The sequence below is a fragment of the Ornithorhynchus anatinus genome, chromosome 11, assembly GCF_004115215.2.
Source record: "Ornithorhynchus anatinus isolate Pmale09 chromosome 11, mOrnAna1.pri.v4, whole genome shotgun sequence".
NCBI lineage: Eukaryota > Metazoa > Chordata > Mammalia > Monotremata > Ornithorhynchidae > Ornithorhynchus > Ornithorhynchus anatinus.
In genome coordinates, this window is record NC_041738.1 from 16,523,135 (window position 1) to 16,542,078 (window position 18,944).

An 18,944-nucleotide genomic window follows, 5' to 3' on the forward strand; every position below is an offset into this window, starting at 1 on the left:
TGGGGAAAACAGACGGGTCGGTGAGGCTTAGGCGGAACCAAACGAAACGGAAACGGTTTTCTCAGAAGGGTTGCGATTTTCCTCGGACGAAGTTGATGGTTGTCCGAGCGCTCCTCGTCGTCTGGCTTGTGAAGACACAGACAGACTGCGAGGCAAACGCCTGTCACCCTGAGAAAAAGCGTGGTAAATCACCCCAAACCAGGCACCCGGAGCGTTCGTTGCTCGGAACCGATCTGCCCTTTCCCCGCGAGGAAGTGAAATCAACGAAACCAGCATTTTTAAATCACATTCGTCTTTTTTTTTTCTTTCACAGCATTACACGTCTTGGGTGAGGGGGTGTGTGGCAATCCGCAAGGCTGAACCTCGATAGCCCCCTGAGCAGGTGTAACCTGCAAATATATTGTGCACACGCGCGCACACACAAACGCAAACACACACAAACACACAGAGGCATATCCACACTGTAGGAGGGCAAAAACCAGTTGCTCCTGCAGATGCCTCTGTTCGGGTTCTAAAAGATAGGGAGTCTTGCTCCCGGGCTGATAATTAAGCAAGCCCTTTCCTTTCATGTCCGCTCCGCACAAAACCTTCTTTCTGGATGGGGCTTCGTCTCCTGAAAAGATCACCTTTTTGATGATCAAAGGGAGAGATGTCTCCATTACTTGCATTAGACCCAAGTTGCCTCCACGATGGCCTTCAAAATAAAGGTAGAAATGTATTTGAGCAGGATCTGAGTAACACACTTTACCCATAACATTCGGTATTATACTGTTTGTTGTCTGTTTCAACTTACCTTGTATCTATCTGGGTACTTTATTTTAAGCACTGCCAAAGTGGTTGACATGTCTAGGGGAAAGGAATCAGCCGCCAGTCGCAGCCAGCAAATGCATCTTCCAATAATGCTTTTAAACTGGAAATTAGGTTGGGAAATCGCATTCGTCCATGTTCAAGGATAGGGGATTCAAATTGCCCGGCTAATGTAATCTGAGAGCATCAGAACACTCATGGGGGAGTAATCCCCAATGTCAACCATCTCAGCGGGTTAAAAACTCATTTAATTCTGGAAATCTCCAGCCTTATATACACCAGGGGAGTGAATGAAAATCCTTTCCCTGTACTCTCCCCCACCTCAGTATATGGTGAGAAACAGGTACTCAGCAAAGGGCTTGATAGCTTAGAACTTGCTATTGCCCATGAAGGATCAGCTCTCATTTCTTAGTTACAGATGATGGTCATTGGGTCTGTTTGGATCTTGCTTTTTAAATGGCTCTTAAATCTTCAAATCAGGCAGAACTAGTCCTAGTGACTCTCACCTACAGGGTTTGGCTTCATTTTTTTTTCAGAACTATGCAGCTTTATTGTATACTGAACATGAAATAACATGATTTTTTTCCTCAAAGGGCAGGTAGTCCTCTTACAGTGTAATGTCCCGGTGAAATATTACTCTTTTTTCTCCATAGCCCAGAGTGAACTCAGTCACTCAATCAATCTTATTTATTGAGTGCTTACTGTGTGCAGAACACTGTACTGAGCAGTTGGGAGAGTACAATATAACAATTTAACAGGCACAGTCCCTGCCCACAGTGAGCTTGCAGGCTAGTGTATTCCTTAGCTTTTCCTCCATAGTCCTAACATCTCCAAAAGTAACTGAGCTGAAGGTCTAAAATTTAGCCTCTTCTGATTTTAGCCCTGTTTGCAATTAGTTCATCTTTCTTTGAAACCCCCTCCTACTCTCCTGTTAGGAACGGTCATCCATCTTCAGAGCATTAAGAAGAGGAGGAGGCAAAGATTTCTGTAGATGAGGAAAACAAAGCCCAGAAGACCATATGACTTGCCTGAGGTCACCCCTTGAGCCAAAGGCAAGTCTGGAGAATGGATAGTGGATCTCTCCAGTGTCTTACCTCCTCTGAACCAAGATCTCCAGGCCACAGCAGTCAAAGGCCCCACCCCACGGGGAGCTGGTGGGCCCTTGATGGGAAATGTGTAGAAACCTGGGGAGTGGAATAAGATTGGCTGCTCCTAGATTTGGCTTTGAGATACCTTTGGGGCTTGAGCCTTGCAGAGCTGCAAGCTCAATTCATGCTGGACTAGTTCGTTTCTCAGCCGCATTCTCTTGAAAACCTCTTGTGGTTAGGGCCCTCTTCCTTCTGTTGTACATACCCAAGTGCCAATACGGGGCTCTGCCTACAGTAGGTGCTCAGTCGATGCTGTTGATGATGGTGTTGGTGGTGAGCCAGGATTGGTGGGCTGGAATGGAACTTGAGAGGTGTCCTGGAAGTGGAGGTGGAGTTCTGTGCGGTATCACTAGTTCCCAACTTCCCTCTGAGTTGACCCAGCAACCAAGAGCTTGTGATGGAATACTTTACCCTGGAGCATGGGGGAGAGCCATATTTATCCAAACAGCAATAACCCTAAAATTCAAAGGAAGTGAGTGGGTAAAGGGAGGACAGGCCCACTGAAAGAGTTGTCTATATCGAGATTGGAAAGTTTCCATTCTAAACGTGGCCAGAATTAACTGGTAACCTATGGTGCAATGAATCCAGTGGAACTCAGAAAATACCATTACCTGCCCACCTTTCTTGACCAGATTAGTAAGTAGGTGAGAAAACAGGTAAGAAATTAGAATGCCTTCCTCTTCCTCTTCTTCTGCTCTTAAAGAAGGAAAAAAACATAAGCAAAGCAAAGAACAAACAAAACTCTGAATCCTAAAAGAGAATTCCACTGCAATGGATTGTCTCACCAATCCCAGGAACAATGCTTCACCCTTTCAAATGGAAAATTCCATGAGAACTAATGCTATGGGAGTGGTTGGGAAGAAAACACATGAAACTCAAGGTCTGTTTGTCTTGTCTGCAGTGCTTTGGAACCATTTCTAGCAAACAATCATAATTTAGGGATCAACTGGTCCCTCCCCCCGCCTCCAGGCTGTACTGCATCCAAACAGATTGATTTCAATCCTATTGTTTCCCTAGAAGGACTCAAAAATTTGCTATTCCCTGCCCATCCAACCCCATCCTCCTCCAAGTAGGGACCTGTAGCTGGATCAGTCAGTCAGGCATCTGCAGTGAAATTCTCTCCTGCAGACTTCTGCATGGGAAGCAGTGTGGCCTAGTAGCCCACGCCTGGGAGTCAGAGGACCTGGGTTCTAATCCCAGATCTTCCATTTGTGGGCTGTGGGATCTTGGACAAGTTACTTCGTTTCTCTGAGTCTCCGTTTTCTCATTTGTTCTCCCTCCTACTTAGACTGTGATCCCCATGTGGAACAGGGACCATGTCCAACCAGATGACCTTGAATCTACCCCAGTGCGACACCTTTCAGGATCACACCTGGAGAGTTTTCAGTACTCTACCAGTCTCAGCTAAGGGAGGAAGATTCAAGCAGAGGCATACCCACTCCATTCCTAGCTTAGGCAGTGGCTAGCAAGTGGAAGGCAATCTGCTACAAGTCAAAACTCACCTAATAATAATAATAATAATGTTGGTATTTGTTAAGCGCTTACTATGTGCCGAGCACTGTTCTAAGCGCTGGGGTAGACAGAGGGGAATCAGGTTGTCCCATGTGGGGCTCACAGTCTTAATTCCCATTTTACAGATGAGGGAACTGAGGCACAGAGAAGTTAAGTGACTCGCCCACAGTCACACAGCCGACAAGTGGCAGAGCTGGGATTCGAACTCATGAGCCCTGATTCCAAAGCCCGTGCTCTTTCCACTGAGCCATGCTGCTTCTCACCTGTGCTGGGCAGCAGCGGCATGGGAGAAAGTTGAGGGTGGAGACTCCGGTTTACTGCACAGAAGATGGCAATGGTAAACCACTTCCATAGTTTTACCAAGAAAATTCTGTGGACACGCTACCAGAATGATTGCAGGTGGAGGTGGGGTGTTCTGGGAGAGATGTGTCTATGGAGTCGTTATGGGTCAGAGACAACAACAGCATAAAACAAGGCAAGACCCCTGTGCTTAGTACACTGCTCAGCACATAGGAGGTGCTGAATAATTACCACAACTATTATTATTATTATTAATGATTATGATAATGTTATCATTATTATTACAATTAACTTTTGGAGTTTTTCTTATTCAGCTTGGACGAGGTATAGAATCCAGACAAATGTGTACCTAAACCATTTCAGTCAGCACAGTCAATGCTTGCTGATCTCCCTCTTCTCTCTTATTCCTCCTCTTCTTCCTCTTGGAGCAGTGAGTATTCGCTTAAGCTGGGAAAAACCCAAAAGTAGGGATCGGGACTGTTGTGGAAGAAAGTCCACTTACCTCGGGCAAGAACAACTGTAACACTTTTTCATTAAGCTCAAGCAGATTAAATTTTTTTTTTTACTATATTGCACAGCACTGGGTGGCAGGGAACATGTACTCTGGCTGTAAGATGCTAAACTAGAAGCTCCTGCTGGGCAGGAAACTACCAACTCTACCAACTCCAACTCCAAGTCTACCAACTCTGTTGTATTCTCCCAAGTGCTAAGTACAGTGTTCTGCACAAAATAAGTGCTTGATAAATAACAGTGATTGAACTAAATACATTTCTTCTTTTAAAGCAGTGCATTAGATTGGATCAGGATTGCATTATCTGGGCTCAAATCACAAGGAACTGGGTGCTTTTTTTGTTTTGTTTCTTTTCATGGCATTTGTTAAGCATTTATTATGTACCAGACACCATACTAAGTGATGGGGTAGATAGAAGATCATCAGATTGAACACAGTCCTTGTCCCACAGAGGGCTCCCAGTCTGAATCCCCATTTTACAGATGGGGTAACTGAGGTACCGAAATGTTAAGTGACTTGCCCAAGGTCACATAGCAGATAAGTGGCAAAGCTGAGATTAGAATCCAGGCCTTCTGACTGCCAAGCTCCCTGCTTCTCAGCTGTTGACAATGATTATTTGAAAGACCAAAAGCCTCTGAACCTTAAACCTCAGATGTGACTTCTGAAGTTGTGCCCTCTCCAGTCTCAGAGGGTCTTCAAATTGCAGCGAGAGGGCATGGGCTATATATAAGGAAGGACTTTTTGACTGTTGATGCCAGAATGTACTTCTAAAGGAAGCTCCATCAATCAATCAAGCAGTCAATCTTATTTATTTATTTGTTTGCTTGTTTGTTTTTATGGTATTTGTTAAGCACTTACTATGTAGCAAACACTAGTCTAAGTGTTGGGATAGATACAAGTTAGGCTGGACACTAAGCACTTGGGAGAGTACAATAAAACAGTGTTAGACATGTTCCTTGCCCACAAGAAGCTTACAGCCTAGAGGGAGAGACAGACATTAATATAAATGAATAATAAATTATGGATTAGTGCCTAATAATAATGTGTGCCAGGCACTGTACTAGAGAGGATATGAGAAAATCGAGCGGGACACAGTCCCTGTCTCATGTGGGACTCACATTCTCAATCCCCATTTTAACTGAGGCTCAGAGAAGAGAAGTGGTTTGCTCAAGGTCACACAGCAGACAAGTGGTGGAGCTAGGATTAGAATCCAAGACCTTCTGACTGCCAGGCCCATAGTCTATCCACTACACCATGCATGCTGCTCCTGTGGAGCTGAGGGTGGCATGAATAAAGGTTGTGAAGCCAAGTGCAGGTGATGCAGAAGGAAGTGGAAGAGAAAATAAGGACTTAGGCAGGGAAGGACTCTTGGAGGAGATGTGATTTTAATAAGGTTTTGAAGGTGGGGAGAGTAAACGTCTGTCGGGTATGAAGAGAGAGGGCCATGGGTGAGGGGTCGGGGGTCAAGAGAGATGAGGAGTGTAGTACAGTGAGTAGGTTGGCATTAGAGGAGTGAAGTGTGCAGGCTGAGTTGTACTAAGAAATCAGGGAGGTAAGGTAGGAAGGGCAAGGTGATTGTGTGCTTTAAAGCCAATGGTTTGATGTGGAGATGGATGCACAACTGCTGGAGGTTCTTGAGGAGTGGGAAAACATGAACTGAATGGTTCTGTAGAAAAATGATCCAGGCAGCAGAGTGGTGTATGAACTGGAATGGGGAGGGTCAAGTAGCAGGGAGATCAGAAGGAGGTTGATGTAGTAATCAAGGAGGGATAGGATACGTGCCTGGATTAACACGGTAACTATTTGGATGGAGAGTAAAGAACAGATTTTAGCAGTGTTGTGACAGTTCAACCAACAGCATTTAGTGACATTCATTCATTCATCCATCCATTCATTCATTCAATCATATTTATTAAGCCCTTACTATGTGCAGAACACTGTACCAAGCTTTTGGGAAAGTAAAATACAACAGTAAACAGTGACATTCCACAAGCCCACCACAAGCTCATAGTTTGGACAGACATCAGTACCAATAAATAAAATTGCAGATATATACATAAGTGCTTTGGAGCTGGGAGCAGGGGGAAGAACAAAGGGAGCAAGTCAGGGTGACACAGTAGGGAGTGGGAGATGAGGAAAAGTGGGGATTAGTCTGGGAAGGCCTCTTGGAGGAGATGTGCCTTCAATAAGACTTTGAAGGTGGGGAGAGTAACTGTCAGATTTGAGGAGGGAGGGCATTCCAGGCCAGAGGCAGGACATGGGCCAGGGGTCAGCAGTGAGACAGATGAGATGGAGGCACAGTGCGATATTTAGCACTAGAGGAGCTAAGTATGTGGCCTGGGTTAACATATTGAATATAAATTGAATATGTGAGTTGAATGAGATAGATGAATCAAGGATAATGAGACAGGGAGGTGCTATCTATAGTGATGGGAAAGTTAAGGGGAAGACAGCCCCAGAGTTCTTTTCCTCCTACCTGTATATTATATCCGTGTTTGTCTTTCTCTTCCCTGCTAGACTGTAAGATCTTTGAGGGCAGGATTCATAACTACTAGCTCTATTGTGGTGGACCAAGTGTTTAGGAGAGGTTTCTTCCCACCGTAGGTGCTGGATAAATTGTGGGCAGGGATTGTCTTTCTTTATTGTTGTATTATACTTTCCCAAGCACTTAACACTGTGCTCTGTACAAAATAAGCACTTAATAAATATGATTGAATGAATAAATACTAGTGATTTATTGTCTGACCACCCTCCCACAAGGGTATTCAACATTCACCCATCAAAGGTTCAGATCACAGAGTCTGCTCAGGGGCTTTCAGGCAGGTGAAGATCTGGACTTTCTAGAATAGGTGGGTGCAGGAAGGGCTGGGGTCTTTTCTAATTTGAAGGTGTTCCAGGGATGGATATGCCTCTGAGCCCATCCTTCGCATCTAATCAAAACACTTGCCCTCTCCATTCTTCCCCCCCAGAATGCCATCTTCAACTATTTATTCTCCAGTGACTTTTTCCTCACTGCTTTCAAACATGCTCATGTCTCCCCTATCCTAAAAATCCCTCACTTGACCCCGTGACTCCTTCCTCTTATCGCCCCATTTCCCTCCTACCATTCCTCTCCAAACTCTCTGAGCGAATTGCCTACACCTGCTGCCTTCACTTTCTCTCCTCCAATTCCCTCTTTGACCCCCTCTAATCCTCTCCTTGACCCCCTCCAATCAGGCTTCTGCCCTCTCCAATCATTTAATCGATCAATCAATCAACAGTATTTACTGAGTGCTCACTGTGTGCCAAGCACTCTACTAAGCACTTGGGAGAGTACAATACAACAGTGTAACAGACACGTTCCCAGCCCACTTGGTGCTCATAGTCTAGAGCCCTCCAATCATCCCTTCACTTGAATATCATAGGAGAGATGACGCAAGATGATATAAAAAGTAAGCAAGAACATGTCTTGTGCTTCTGTTCTACTTTCTCCAGTGCCTTCCACCCAGTCGATACTTAAGTACTATCTGCACTTCTGTAGTAACTCTCGGGGCCAGACTGGGTCCCCAGATTTTTCTTCTCCCTCTCTTGATGCCACTGTCGGAGATCGGCCACTGGTAGGATCAACTTGGGTCTGACCCGGTATGGCCCTGCTGGGTCACCTGGTGACTTGTGATCATGTCTTCACCAAGCAATTGGATTTTTCTAAATGGAAGTTTTCAGTAGAAAACCACTCAAATCAAGTATGGCACTCCAGACTAAACGAACATTCACAATAGGAGTAGTTACAATAAACATTTGTTGAGTTACATTCCAGGAACTCTGGAACCAAACCTTGCCCTGATTGACAGGCAGCATCTGACTTTCCCCCATTGCCATTTATGCTCCCACACAGCTGCCTTGAGAGGCTTTTGGGTAGCCTGGATAACCTTGATCATCAGCTCTCAATCGGGAAGCTTGTCCTAGGAAAACCCTACTCCTGTTTCACTGCCTCAACTACACAAGCCCTGCCTCAAGTCCTAAGATGGACTTGACTGAACTGTGACAAAAAGGTTTAACAAAAGCAGACGTCAAGCTAGTCAGGCAGCGATGCGGGATGTGGTCAGATTTTTTTTTTCCAAACCTTTAGACAATTTGCTTGGCGAACATACAGCATTAGAGATGTAAAAGGGGACCAGGCTTTAAGTGTCATTTTAATGCTCATCACCATCCCCACCATCCCCATTGTCACCCCCACCACCACCATCCCCACCTCCATCACCACCATCCTCATCACCACCATCCCCACCACCATCACCATCACCACCAACACCATTGCCACCTCCACCACCATTATAATAATAATAATAATAAGTACAGTATTTGTTAAGTGCTTACTCTGTGCAGAGCACTGTTCTAAGTGCTGGGGTAGATACAGGATAATCAGATTGTCCCAAGTGGGTTCACATTTTTTAATCTCCATTTTTGCAGATGAGGTAACTGAAGCACAGAGAAGTGAAGTGACTTGCCCAAGGTCACACAGCAGACAAGTGGTGGAGCCGGGATTAGAACCCATGACCTCTGACTTCCAAGCCCGGGATCTTTCCACTAAGCCATGCATTACCACCATCCCCATCACTACCATCACCATCATCCCCACCACCAGCACCATCACCCACCAACCCCACCACCATGATCATCATCACTATTACCACCAGCACCATCACCCACCAACCCCACCACCATGATCATCATCACTGTTACCACCAGCACCATCACAACTATCACCATCACCACCGCTGCCACCTCCAGGACCACCACTAACATCACCATCACCAATGCCACCAGCATCACCATCATCCCCAGCACCGCCACTGTCCATCACCACCATCCCCACCACCAACACTATCACCACCACCATCATTACCATAGCCACTATTGCCACCACGAGTCCCACCACCACCATCACCACCGTCACCACCATCACCAACGCCACCACTATCACCATCTTCCCCACCACCACCATCACCATCACCACCTCCACCACCATCGTCATCATCCTCACCATCACCACCATCACAGCCATCCCCACCACCATGCTCACCATCACCACCACCATCATTACCATCATACCACCACATCACCATCACTACCACCACATCACCACTCCCATCACCATCACCATTATCATCCTCTTCATCACCATTCTCACTATTCTCACCACTACCACCATCACCTTCAGACCCAACCATATTTATTGAGTTCCTATTTTGAGCAGATTACTGTGGAAAATTACAAAAGAAGAAAGAGACAAGAATCCTTCCTTCAAGGAACTTCTAATTCCTAGTGGAGAGAATCTGGACCTGTGCGTCAGAGGATCTGTGTTCTAATCCTAGTTTTGGCACTTCCCAGCTGTGTGACCTTGGGCAAGTCACTTAACTTCTCTGGGACTTAGTTTCCCCTTCTGCATATTTGGGATTAAATCTTATTCCCTCCTTCATAAACTGGTGAGTCCCACATACGTCAGAGACTTTGTCTGGTCTGATTACCTGATTATCCTCCACATAGTAAACACTCCACAAAAACAGTAATTATAATTAACAGGAAGTCAGAAGAAACATTCAAATATCTAACTAAAAAAAACTAGAGCTTGAAACAACAGAAACAGATAATAATAATAATAATAATGTTGGTATTTGTTAAGCGCTTACTATGTGCAGAGCACTGTTCTAAGCGCTGGGGTAGATACAGGGTAATCGGGTTGTCCCACGTGAGGCTCACAGTTAATCCCCATTTTACAGATGAGGTAACTGAGGCACAGAGAAGTTAAGTGGCTTGCCCACAGTCACACAGCTGACAAGTGGCAGAGCCAGGATTCGAACCCATGACCCCTGACTCCCAAGCCCTGGCTCTTTCCACTGAGCCACGCTGCTTCTTCTTAGATACCTAAGAAGGACAAAGATAACTTTCCCTTTAAGTGTTAGGGATGTTGAAGCAAATGGTAGGGGCCGGGTTTGGCCTAAACTGGGAAGAATTTAAGCAGGGAGTGGGTTCTAAGTAGAGGTTGAAGGAGAATAGGAGTATGCGGAGCAGAAGGGAGTGGGGAAGTGGCCACTATGGATTCGGAGGCCAGCTCTCATTTCCTGCTCCTTAGAAAAAGTACTGGGCCTTGATAAAATGCTGTCCACTTTAATAGGCCTCTCGCTGGGTGAGGGTTCAGTTGTATTTATTTCAATCAATCGTATTTATTGAGCACTTATTTGTGTGCAGAGCAAAAGGTTGTGTTTTCTCTAGCTTACAAAAAGGAATATCATGAAGTATCATGCTGGTTGGTTTTACGTCGGGAATGTTAGTGCCTAGCTCAGGTTCCAAGTTACTTTCAGATGGGGAGGGTGTATTGGGCTGGTGGATTTTTGAAACTATTTGAAAAGCAAAACTAAAGTAAGGCTCCTTTCTTTCGTTCCCTGGGTTGTGACCTTTGTGGCCTCAAAAAGCCGCCAGAATCTCCTCGACTCCCATCTTGGGCCTTGTTATTGTGGTTTGTTGTTGTTGTTTTAAAGCCCCTGACCGAACCCTTCCCCTACCTGGGGTGATCACCTCACAGTCCCTGTCCCCAAGAGAGACAGACAGCCGAGTTAGGGGGCACAGGCAGCTAGCTCTCAGTCTGAGGGCTGGGATCGGCCTCCATGGGAGCCTTGGGGGACCCCGCGGCTTTGTCGGCCCTGGATCCCAGACTGCGAACTGTAGGACACCCAGCTGCAATGTTGCCATGGTAACTTTTAACCCGATTGCTCTGCTGAAGCCACAGAGACCTGGGAACGGCCATCAGCTAAGCTCCGGCCCCCGGCCTCTAGACCCCAGCCCCTTCCCGAGCCCACTCACCTCACCACGCTCATTGCAGGGGACAGAGACAATGGCGTTTCACTCACCCAAGCTCCCAGTTGCCTGCCCCACTGGGCCTCAATCTCTGGGGTCTGCCTCCTAGGGAGGAAACACTGGATGAAGAGCTCCAAGCCCTGTGTCCAGGTATTTTGTTCCAGTCTTTACAGAGGACAAGAAAAGGAGGGTGGCACTCATTTTCCTTATGCCCCAAGAGCCGTCGTCCCCTCCATGGGCAGTTTGGGATCAAACCTCCCCTGGTCTTTGGCCAGCCAGGCCCACAGCCCTCTCCGAACTCTGCAGCGAAGCTTTTGCTGGGGTGTGGCCTCCCTGAAGCTCCCTGACCTGAAACCAGCCAGGCCAACAGGACTCTTCTTTTTCCAGGAGACGTAGTACACGAGCCCTCCCCAGCCTCCACTGCAGAGGAGCCTCAGGGAGCCATCGAGGAACTATCAAGGATGATCCGGGCTGATGCTTCTGGTTGCCCATCACTGACCATCTCGCCTGTCAGCCTCTGGTCAGGACTGGGGTCAGCACATTCATTTGGAGGGCCTGCCTTCCCATCCAAATCCAATGTGAAACCAACGTGACCAGGACCAAGTGAGCCAGAAGAGCCAATGTGGGGTGCAGAGGGAGATGAAACACCCTCACATCAGACCCGCAGCCTCCCCTCCCTCTGTCCTTCTTCTCCTCCCTCCTCTTCCTCCTCCTTCTTGCCCTCCTCCTCCTCCTCACTCAGCAGCAGGGCACTGGGGAGCCAGGCAGCGGGCCAGAGAGCTGGATAAGGGCTTGATTCTGTGTCACCGCACTACATTAGGAATAAAACCTTCACTTAAACACTTAAATGAAAACATCGAGAAACTAATTTACTATTTGCAATCACATGATTTAAACCCGATCTGCCTTAATTTCCTCCCCACTCTGCCTCATATTCAATGTGAGGCCTCACTAGATTGGTCTGTGAAAAGGCTGCCTTAGACTCACAACACTTAAAGCCTCTTTCATTTTCTTTTTGATTAAATAATTGAAATTCCTGTCAGTGCCTGCACTTTCCCGGCGCACAGATTTGGTGTGTGAGGATAAATGCCGCTTTTTGTTTGCTGCCTTAATCTTAAAAGCCAGGGAGGTTTGCTTTATTGAGGGGGCCGATAAAATGGATGGACACTATTCACCCATTTCGCAGAAATTTACTGCTCCCATTAAGTGATTGTTTGAGGTAAATTATGGAAAGCATTTCCTCTAATTTATCATCCACATCCTCGCGGTTATGGCCATCAAAGCACCAGGATCCGGGCCGCTCTGGGCCCCCACTCACCCATTAAAAAAAAAATCAGCTCGGAGATCTTAATTTGCTTCAATTATGGAACTTACTGTTTATTAATATTCCACTCTGAGCCATGGCAGTGAAATCCTGGCCTGACTCCCAGGCAATAGAAGAGTAAAGCCAGAAATCACAGCAGATCTCCTAGCTGTTCTATGCCCTAACTCTTCCATCACAGACCCCTTGCTCATGCAGTCCCTCGGCCCGGAACTCCCTCTCCACTCCTACCTGCCAATCCTGTCCCTCCCTATCTCCAAAATCCCCATACAAGGCTACCTCCTCCAGTAGACCCTCCCTGACTAACCCTCATCTCCCTGATTAAGCCACTTAATCAGTGACCATTGCCCACTGTGGGAAGATGGATGATTTATTCCTCGATAGGTTTAATCGTGTAGTTACCACTTGGGATCAATGTTTTTCCTTTAGTTCCCGGTCCTAATATGCTGTCCTAATTAATCAGCCAATCAATGAATGGTATTTTTTGAGCACTTGCTAAGCGCTTGGGAAAGTACAACAGAGTTGGTACATGCAATCCTTGACCAGAAGGGTTTTCAATCTACAGGGGGAGAGAGACATGAAAACAGATTACAGAGAAGGGGAATAGTAATCTAATCTCCTATTAGATTATAAGATTCTTGAGGAGCAGGGGCTGTGTCTTGTCCTTTGATGATACACTCTGAAACCTCTCCGGCACTAGGCACCCAGGAGGCAGCCAATATGGTGTTCCACACTCAATGGAGGCAGTGGTGGTAACCTTGACTCTTCTCTCTCGTTCAACCCACATATTGAATCCATCACTAAATCTTGTCAGTGCCACCTTCACATCATCACTAAACTCCACCCTCTGTTCTCCATCCAAACAGCTATTACATGAATTCAATCACTCGTCGTATCCTGCCTGGATTACTGCATCAGCCTCCTTGCCAACCTCCCAGCCTACTGTCTCTCTCCACTCCAATCCATACTTTACTCTGCTGCCTAGATCATTTTTCTCCGGAAACATTCAGGACATGTCACCCCCGCCCTCAAAAATCTCCAGTGGTTGCCTATCTACCTCCATATCAAACAAAAACTCCTCACCATTGGCTCTAAAGCACTCCACCACCATGCCCCCTCCTACCTCACCTCTCTACTTTCCTTCTTCAACCCAGCCCACACTTCGCTCCTCTAATGCCAACCTTCTCACTGTGCCTCGATCTCGCCTATCTCGCTACCAACTCCTAACCCATGGCCTGCCTCTCCTCTCTCAAATCTGACAATTACTCTCCCCATCTTCAAAGCCTAATAGAAGGCACATCTCCTCCAAGAGGCCTTCCCAGACTAAACCCCCCCTTTCTTCTTCTCGCACTCCCTTCTGGTCAACCTGCCTTGCTCTCTTTGTTCTTCCTCCCTCATAGCCTCAAAGCCCTTATGTAAATATGCCGTCACTAGGCCTGGAACTCCATCCCCACTCCTACCTGCCAATCCTGTCCCTCCCTACCTCCAAAATCCCCATACAAGGCCACCTCCTCCAGTAGACCCTCCCTGACTAACCCTCATCTCCCTGATTAAGCCACTTAATCAGTGACCTTTCTGCACTGTGGGAAGATGGATGATTTATTTAGTCCTCGATAGGTGAGTGTGAGCTCGTTGTGGGTAGGGAATGTGTCTGTTTATTGTTGTATTGTACTCTTCCAAGCGCTTAGTACAGTGCTCTGCACACGGTAAGTGCTTAATAAATATGACTGAATTGAATGAATGAACACTGGGAAAGCCGAGGAAACTGAGCCTGGGGTTGTTTTGGCCTTGGACTCTGAAGGGGGGCCTGAAACCACTCCCTTAGCCACAGAGATTGGCAGCTCTTACCATATTCACAGTTGTCCTTGCCTTTTTATCTTGCTCCTCTGATTTTATTATTTCTCTCTTCCTTGATGTGTCTGTCACCAACTCTCCCCACCCCTCCACTCTCCACCAGCCTTGAGCCCTTTGGGGTCCAGGGGCCATGTCTAATTCTCATCCTTACATTTTTTTCCCCAGTAGTAATACTAGTAATTGTATTTAATAAGTGCTTACTATGTGCAGAGTACTGTACTAAGTGCTGGGAGATAATTCACAGGTGGGAATTAGACATGGTCCCTGTCCCTCAGGGGATTTACAATCTAAGTGATGAGGAGGAGGAGGATGATGGTATTTCTTAAGTGCTTACTATGTGCCAACGACTATTCTAAGTGCGGGGGTAGGTACAAGGTAATCAGGTTGTCCCACACGGGGCTCACAGCCTCAATCCCCATTTTACAGATGAGATAACTGAGGCCCAGAGAAGTTAAGTGACTTACCCAAGGTCACATAGCAGACAAGTGGCGGAGTGGGATTAGAACCCAAGTCCTCTGACTCTCAAGCCTGTGCTATTTTGCTGCAAAGAGATTAGAGAAAGACATCAGGAGTGATGAAACATTAAAGCACAACATTATGTTACTTGGCACAAGGGAGCTGCTCAATAAGCACTAATAAATGAATGAATGATTGAATGAATGTATGAGTAGATAGTAAATAGCATTAAATGAATGAATGAATGAATGAAAGCATACCTAGTACAGTGCTCTGCCCCAGTAGATGTTCTACAAATACCACTGAATGAATGAACAGGTGGCCAGTATAGTGCTTTGCCCACAATAAATGACAAATGAACCACGATGAAGATGGCGCTGGTGGTGGCGATGAAGAAGATGAAAAGCAATTACAGGGAGAATTCTATCTGGAAGCACAGTTGTGCTTGGAGGTGTTGAGTCCAACAAGAAAATCAAGTCGCAGCAAAATAGCACAAGGTGTCCTTTATTGCAATATTTAATATAGATGTATATGGGTGAGGACAGACAGAGTCTCTTGCCTTAAAAGCAGGCCCAACCTCATCACCGAAAATTTGGAGAGGTAGCTACTTACAGTTTGTGTTGGGTATGGTGTTCCTTCATAGTAACAATAGAATCAAATCAAGTATGGCTCCATTCATTCATTCATTCATTCATTCAATAGTATTTATTGAACTCTTAACAATAATAATAATAATAATGTTGGTATTTGTCAAGCGCTTACTATGTGCAGAGCACAGTTCTAAGCGCTGGGATAGACACAGGGGAATCAGGTTGTCCCACGTGGGGCTCACAGTCTTAATTCCCATTTTACAGATGAGGGAACTGAGGCACAGAGAAGTGAAGTGACTTGCCCACAGTCACACAGCTGACAAGTGGCAGAACCGGGATTCAAACCCATGACCTCTGACTCCCAAGCCCGGGCTCTTGCCACTGAGCCACGCTACTATTTGCAGAGCACTGTACTAAGCGATTGGAATGTACAATTCGGCAACAGATAGAGACAATCCCTGCCCAGTGACGGGCTCACAGTCTAATGGGGGAGACGGATGGCAGAGCAAAACAGAACAAAACGAAAGCAAGACAACATTATTACGATAAATAGAATCAAGGGGAGGTACACCTCATTAACAAAATAAATAGGGTAATAAAAAATATATACAAATGAACAATTTTCTTAACTGATGACAGGGTGTGGCTAAAATTGGCAGGAAGGAAACATATGGTTGAAATTGACGACAGGAAAGGGTTTGGCTGAAGCATGCTTTCCGAAACTAAGATAGATTAATGTAAAATGGAGACTGAAAACAAAATGGAGTAAGGCTGGTTAAGAGTTGGTTTCCAGAGGGAATCAGAGGAAAATCTGAGATTTCCTCTCTCTTCCAATCCCAGACAATAATCTTGTACTAAGGGCCCAGCTTAGTGCTTGGCACACTCTAGAAATTTCCCCTGGGGTGGTGGGAAGAGCTGAACTCTTAAGATTGGGGGCCAGGACCTAGACACTAAGACCCTCAGGTCAGAGGGTGAGACCCATATATTAAGAGAGTTGGCAAATAACCTCGATGAGTCCTGCAGTTCTTCAGCCTGAGGATTCTTCCTGGTAACAGCCAACTGATCCAACCCCATTTGGGCAGAAATGAGAAATTCCATTGCTCTTCATTGATTTTTGGTCCAGCGAGTAAGGACCGGGAACTCCAACTTGGAATCAAACTGTCTGCCCAGGCTGGACTGATCCAGCGGCCCAGCTGGTATGGCCACTTGGGTCAGATTGTCCCTGCTCTTGCTGGCCCAGGAAGGCCTCAACTTAATCTTTCATATCCCATGGGAAAGATTTCTTTCTGAGCAGAGCTCAGAAGTACAAATCCTGGTCTTGGAGTCAGGAAACCTAGGTCCACTGCTTTGCTGTATGATTTTGGATGGGTCACTTTCCCAAGAGAAGCAGTTTGGCTTAGTGGAAAGAGCAGACTTGGAAGTCAGAGGATGTGGGTTCTAATCCCGGCTCCACCACTTGTTTGCTGTGTGAACTTGGGCAAGCCACTTAATTGCTCTGTTCCTCAGTTACCTCATCTGTAAAATGGGGATTAAGACTGTGAGCCCCATGTGAGACAACCTGATTACCTTGAATTTACCCCAGCACGTAGAACAGTGCTTGGCACATACTAAGTGCTTAACAAATACCATAATTATTATTATTAATTATTATTTCCCTCTCTGGTTGCAGAGTCCTCATCTGAACAATGGGGAGCTAATGAGCCTCTCCAAAGTCTAGCTCCCTGTAGTACAGGGGAGATTAAATAAGGAAACAGGGGTTACAGAGCTCTGGAAAGAGAGGTGCCCACAGCCTGCAGTCAGGGTCCCAGATGGCAGAAAGTTCTTTTCTCCTCCCAGTCCTTCCCAGTAAGCAGGACCCAACTAAACCTTACTGTTGGTTGCTGCAGGGAATGTGCTCATTCCAATCCACACAGCACGTTCCCACCTCTAAGGTCCCGGCCAGTGGGGCAGCAGTGACAGGTCCAGAACAAAGGACTGCTGATGCCAGCTATCTGGTGGACCCTTCCTCCTGGGAGTGATGCCTCTAAGTCCTCCTCCCTCCTAAGGCTGTTTCAGTGCCCAATTCTGCCTCCAAAGTGTGGAATCTTGGGTCGAGGCCTAAAGGGTGGCTTCCTCTCTGGGACCTAGGGCTTGGATGGCTCTCAGCAGCAACAGGGCAGGAAAGATGAGACCGGGATCCCCTGGCCACCCCTACCCACCTCATCTGCTCTCTAAGAGGGGTCAGAGCTTGCCTCTGTGAGGCTGTCCTCGGGAGCATCCCAGGAAGTCTGTTCTTAAGAGCACCCCGTGAGTGTATCTGCAAAGGTCCTGTGAGTTCCTGTGAACATCCCCATGAGTGTCCCCATGAGCATCCCAAGAGACCCATGCGGGTCTCGTGAGTGTCCCTGTGAACGTCCCCATGAGGTCATTATGAGCATCCTCATGTCTGTCCCCGTGAGCATCCCCAGTGCGTCACCACGAAGATCTTGTGAGTATCCCTGTGAATGGTCCCATGAGGGTTCCCATGGGCCTCCTCGAGAGTGTCCCTGTGAGAATCCCCAGAGCATCACCATGAAAGTCCTGTGAGTGTCCCTGTGAGCATCCCCGTAAACATCCCTGTGAGTGTCCCGATGAGAGTCCCTGTGAGGGTCCCCACTGAGCATCTCCATGAGTAACCCCATGAGGGTCTCATGAGGGTCCCTGTGAGTATCATTCAATCAATCAGTAGTATTTACTGAGTGCTTACTATGTACAGAGTAGTATACTAAGTACTTGGGAGAGTACAGTTCAACAGAGTTGGCAGACACATTCCCTTCCTACAACAAGCTTACAGTCTAGAGGGGAGTCAGAGGTCATGAGTTCTAATCCCTGCTCCGTCACTTGCCAGCTATGTGACTTTGGGCAAGTCGTTTAACTTCTCTGTGCCTCAGTTACCTCATCTGTAAAATGGGGATTGAAACTGTTAGCCCCACGTGGGAGAACCTGATCACCTTGTAACCGCCCCCCCCCCACACACTTAGAACAGTGCTTTGCACATAGTAAGTGCTTAACAAATACCACCATTATTATTTTTATTATAAATGTTATAAATAAATAATGTATAATATAAAAATAATAATGGCATATGTTAAGTGCTTACTATGTGCCAAGCACTGCTCTAAATGCTGTGGTAATTAGAAGGTAATCAGGGCTCACAGTCTTAATCCCCATTTTACAGATGAAGTAACTGAGACACAGAAAAGCAAAGTGACTTGCCTAAGGTCACACAGCAGACAAGTCATTTAAAGATGTTGGGTTGAGGATTGGTTGCTTGGTTAAGGATTGGATGAATATCAAATGCCAAAAGGTCACAGATCCAAGTGCATAAGAAACACAGAAAGGACAGGGAGCTGGGAAAAGAGAGCTTAATCTGGATGGTCCTCTTAGAAAAGATGTGATCTTAATAATTTTCTGAAGTTGAGGAGCATGGTGGTCTGTTGTATGTGGACCAGAAGGGAGTTCCAGTCTAGGGCAAAGATGTGGGAAAGGAGTGAGCAGTGAGATAGACATGATCAGGGCACAGGAAGCAAGTGTCCCCATGAGGGTCCCATGAGTGTCCCTGTGAGTGTCCCCTTTGAATGACTCCATGAGTG

The 18,944-nt window shown here is 46.5% G+C and overlaps 1 non-coding gene across 1 annotated transcript; it reads left to right on the forward strand.

The window, feature by feature from the left end:
• The first annotated feature begins 3,309 nt into the window (after positions 1-3,309).
• Positions 3,310-3,447, forward strand: LOC114815300. Its single transcript, XR_003763064.1, has one exon. It is a non-coding gene; the product is annotated as a small nucleolar RNA SNORA7 (small nucleolar RNA).
• The last annotated feature ends 15,497 nt before the right edge of the window (positions 3,448-18,944 follow it).